This window comes from Drosophila willistoni, unplaced genomic scaffold, assembly GCF_018902025.1.
Source record: "Drosophila willistoni isolate 14030-0811.24 unplaced genomic scaffold, UCI_dwil_1.1 Seg323, whole genome shotgun sequence".
Taxonomy (NCBI): Eukaryota; Metazoa; Arthropoda; class Insecta; order Diptera; family Drosophilidae; genus Drosophila; species Drosophila willistoni.
In genome coordinates, this window is record NW_025814275.1 from 29,066 (window position 1) to 34,465 (window position 5,400).

Consider the following 5,400-nt stretch of genomic DNA (forward strand, 5'->3'; position numbering starts at 1 on the left):
GATAGGGCTCCACGTAAATATCCACGATGATATGTCTTGCAAAAGCCAATGATGAAGAAGTCCTATGACGACTATCCAAGATGATTATGTAATGATGAAGAAGTCAAATGATGAATGTGATGATGATGTAAGCTGAAAAGTCCAATGATGACTTTCCAAGATGATGTAACGATGAATGCAATATAATGAACGAATAAACGACTTTATATAGTTTTTAAGTTTTTATGTTGGGACTTGCGAAGTGCAAGATCCTGTCACGGTCGCCAATGTTTGATCTGCCCAGTTGCAGATGGTACACAACTCCAATGCTCAATGACATGTGGAGCGGTAAGCGGTAAGGAAAAATAAGTCTTCTGCTCTTCGAATTCCAGAAAGAAGTCATTTTTATATTTCGTTTTCATGAGTTAGAAGCTCTTCGTGAGCCATGTAACAGAAGCTTTTAGAACTTAATGTAAATACAGTGGTAGAAATTCCAATAATCTTAAACAAATAATATAAGAAATTTTAATATATACAAATCTAATTTAACGATGACGTCTCCCCTCCAACAACAATTTTAAATGTCAAATTTAAACTAAATAATTTAGTTTTCTTTTCTATGGATTTCTTTTTGAAATCTGAGCTAAAAAATGTCTAACTTTGCTATTGGAAAAAAAGCACGTTAGCTGGAGGAATAGAAAAGGTTTTCCAGGTTGCCACAATTCCGACTACTAAAAAGTTGCACAATTTGTTGTTGTTTTTTTCTGCATTTATATTTATTAAAATATTAAATCACTTGGTTTCTGTGCTCATCCTTTATATGAACGACAGTTTGTACATATACATGTCGGTGTGTGTGTGTGTGCAAGTGCTGCCATTACTCCTCTAGTGGCCAAATTTCTGAAAGTCCCATTCACGATTATCCAAGGGGCAAACTTGACGGGTCTTCAGCCAACGTGAAATGCAATGGAAATGGAAGGCATGATGAACCACTCTTCGGTGGTTATCGATCCCTTATTCGCCTGGCATTCAATACACAGATCCATGATATGGTTGCGGAAAATGGCAAAATTGTCGACAACGATGTCCCAAGCCCAAAGCGCTACAGCATTCCACTTCTTGACCTCAAAACGTTTCTTCTCGCCTGTATTGCTGCTGGACGGTGCCTCGAGAGCATCAATTTCTTCTTCGTCAACTTCCATTGTAAATTAAATCGAGTTAATTTAATTGCGGATTAAACTTCTTTCTCGACAAAAGGTGACAAAGCAATAAAAGGTATAACTATAACTGATTGCTGGGAATAATATCAATCTAATATCAATTCATCGATTAATTAAAAAAATATAGAAAATACAACTGATCGATGTTGCCATTCAGATTGCTGCTCGATATATTGCCATCACTAGACCTATCGGAACTCAGATTGACAGAAAATAGGTGCAAATTACTCACTTTTGCTCATCACTGTGCGTTTTTTCAGTTTTACTCTTTTCGAAAGTTTTTTATGTAATTTATGAGTATAAGTTTGAAACTCATCTTAATTTTAACTTAAATGTGCAATTTGTTAACTTTGGTTTTAGAAATGATATTTTTTAGTTTTTGTGAGCTTACAAATTCTGATATAAATATCGATATATCGATGTGATATATCAACAAATGATGGAAGTATCGGGTAGGCAAATATTATTTTTCCAGCACTAGTAAGTTGGGTTGGGTTCAGCCGGTGGATAAACTATCGATTGAAAATATCGATAAAAATTAGAAATAAGACGACACCACAATATCTTATGGTATCGTTAAATGCCCATCACTCTTATTTTTTTGGAAATCATCGTAGGCGATGCAAATATTTTGACAGCTGATTTTTCCATGTGCCTAAGAAATTTGTTAACTTTTTCATTCTTTGTTCAGCTGTGGTTGTGCCTAGACCGTAAGTAAATCAGTAAATCATTAAATTTTCTTATTATTCGTAAAACGTATCGAAACAAAAAATAAATTATTTTTTCAACGGGTATGTCTATAAGCTTTTTCTTGCTGAAGTAAAGTAAGTAAATGGGAATTGTGTATAAATTTCTTACAGCAAACAAGATAATAATTCCTAACTTGTACCAATAAGAAGAGGATTTCTTTTCCGATTTTTCCTTGTGATTTAGTAATAAGGATAATATGTTGTTGTTGCCTAGAAAATCGAATTTCTAGGACATCTTGATTTTTCATTTTTCTTAAATCATTTCAAGAACGAATTTTTACCCTAACGGGTAAGTCTATTAGGTAATCCATTACCTACATATGTATGTAAGTATGTGTAAAATATAAATGTTTCATTAAAACTGTTTCAGCAAATAATATTAAATCTGTTTACTGGTATCACCAGAGCTTGTCCTTAAATTTGGCTTCGATTTTGCGTCAATGCCAGGTAGCTATGGGGTAAGTTAAAGTTATCCCCCATTTTGGCTTTAAATCTTCCTTACTATATGAATTCCATCAAGAAAATTAGTCCAATGGCTAGAATTTTGTCAACTCGTGAAGTCTATTATTGAGCGGATAACTGGATCCAACGGATACGACACCCAATTTTTACCACGATGACTAGGATTAATCGATAATGCTTCGTTTCTTCGTTTTTCCTTAGTATCCTTACAATCTATTGAGAAAAACTTTTTTTTTTCAACTCGTAACGACTGTGCTGCAATCCAAAACATTGGGCACTACAAAGAATGGGAACTCGGCCGATTCATCTACATCTGAAAAATGTTCATCCAGATCTTAAGTTTTCATTAATTACCCGTTTTATTTTCCATAAAATATTCCAAGATCTATATATAACGTCGTTATAATGGCTTCAATCTTCGTTATTGTTGTCATTGGCAGCTTTCGAGATGATTGTTTCCAGAAGTTATTTCGTTGCAAAACTCATTATCCTTACAACTGGTATGTCTCATACCTCTTTGCCTAAGATCTTTAGCTTTTACCCATAAGTAAATCTGAATTTTATACAAATTTCATACAGCAAAAGTGATTGAATCTGCTTACAGGTATCACCACATCTTATCCTTACACAAAGGTTTCATATGGCCTGATAGATGGGTATAATATCCATATAATTATACCCTTGCAAAAAGGGTGTATTAATTTTGGTCAGAAGTGCGCAACGCATAGAAGGAAGCATTTCCGACCATATAAAGTATATATATTCTTGATCAGCACGACGAGACGAGTTCAAATAGCCATGTCCGTCCGTCCGTCCGTCTGGATCAACGCAAACTCCTCCTCGACCGTTGGAGCTACAGAGCTGAAATTTTGCATGTAGGCTTGTATATACAGCAGGCGTTGTATATCTCGGATTCAGCCGGATCGGATCACTATATCATATAGCTCCCATACAAATGGCAAAGTCACGAACAGTGACTTTTCTTAATAACTTCGTTATTTTCTGAACTATTGTCGTGAAATTTAATTTTGGTGAGTTAATTACACATATAAACGACTATGCCAAATTTGATCAAGATCGGGTGACTATCATATAGCTCCCATAGGAACGATCTTTCGAAAACAGTGACTTTTGTCAATAACTTCGTTACTTTTGACGTGATTGCTTTCAAATTAAACATTTGTTAGTTTAATATATCTGTTAATGACTATGCCGAATTTGATAAAGATCGGGTTACTATATCATTTAGCTCCCATATGAACAATCGGTGGAAAACAGTGACTTTGATCAATATCTTACAATTAGTTTTTTCCTATGCTAAGATTGTTGGCCGTTCTTTCGCAAACATTAGCTTTTTTAGCTCGAACGTTTTTCCACTTTGATGGCTAAGGAAAGAGCTACCATAAAAGTTGCAAGGGTATACAAACTTTGACGCGGTCGAAGTTAGCCCCGGCCTTCTGGTTTTTTATTTTAATTTGATTCGTTCTCCAAAGGTTATGAAGATCTTAGTTTCATTATACATATATAGAAGTAACAAATTAAAGTATGTACTTAGTATACTTTGTTGCATGTAACGTTGAACATCACAAGGAGTGTTGAGCAGATGTTCGTTCATAGTGTTGGCCGAGTACGCGATAGGTTCGGCTAGGGTCAGGTCGGCTGGGAGTGGGTTACACGATAGAGATTAGCCAGAACTATAGTAACTCACATTCGAAACAGACGTAAAATTTTAAATTCGCGTACTTAAGGACACCAAGGGATAAGAAGAAAGAAAGAAGGCCTGAGGAGACCAGAAACAAGAACACGTTAAACTATGTAGTATCAGGAGGCACACATGTTGGTTTATGTCATGATATCCTATAGGCCTATCATGTGAATGCCCACCCTACCATGATCCTCGGGCCACGTCTGAATTTGAGGATCCCTCCAACATGTCTTACGGCCTCTTTTTATCTCTCAGTCGGTTGCATGGTTCCCCAAAATTTAACGATTATAGGGAGTTCATTTCAAAGAACAATAGTTTTATTAATTTCAAAACTTATGAACAAGGCAGGATTCATTTCCTAATTTAATTAATTCTTAATATCTCTTTCGGAAACAAACGAACTTAATATAATTAAATATTCGATTTTCTCGATAAGGAAAAAAAGATATTTTTCGTGAGTTAAGTAACGTACTTTATTATTTGAAAGAAAACTTAGAACTGAGTACAAAAATGTCTTATGGTTATATTTATAGCTAAATTTGGGAGCCCTTTGGTGGCGTGGTTGATATTTCGACGATTTGATTGGTCCGATTTTAAGTGCTGAGTTAGCGTTCTCACGCCTTTGGTTGTTAGGGGGACAATTATTATTTCAAGTGTTCAATTGTTTATGTTAGTTTTTATGGATTAGCGTTCATACGCTTTGGTTTTGAGGGGGACAATTATTACTTCAAGTGTTCGATTGTTTATGTTAATTTTTATGGATTAGCGTTCATACGCTTTGGTTTTGAGGGGGACAATTGTTTACGTTATGATTTTTAGGGGCCGAAATATTTATATGTTATTGGGTATTGGAGTCGGATATATGACTCCCCCATCCTAAAGAAAATAGCCTGTCCTCAGGCGGATACATTGGGATATAGCGAGGGGTTTTTCTCAGCTGTAAATATTGGAGTATCAATTTTGTTTATAATTTGGGACTCGATTTTTTCAACAATTGGGGTTTCGGTTATGCCTGTGGGACCACGATTGTTATTTGATCGGAAATGCTTAATAATTAATTTTTGTGGCATTGCCTTAAACTTATAGATTAAGTATGTAATCAAACTTATTATAGTAAGTATAAAAGTGGTTAATGTAATAGTTTGAAATGCAGTATAATATTTCGTATGTTCATTAATTATCTCTTTTGTTTGGATAAAGGAAATAGGTTCTAGCCTGGTGATATTGTTTGTTACATAAATGCTTTGGCTATAGTCAAGTAATGAGTTTATTATTGATATTTCGT

At 34.9% G+C, this 5,400-nt stretch overlaps 1 pseudogene; it reads right to left on the reverse strand.

Annotated features, from left to right (window-relative positions):
* Nucleotides 1-795: 795 nt before the first annotated feature.
* Nucleotides 796-1,196, reverse strand: LOC6637650 (annotated as a pseudogene).
* Nucleotides 1,197-5,400: the final 4,204 nt, after the last annotated feature.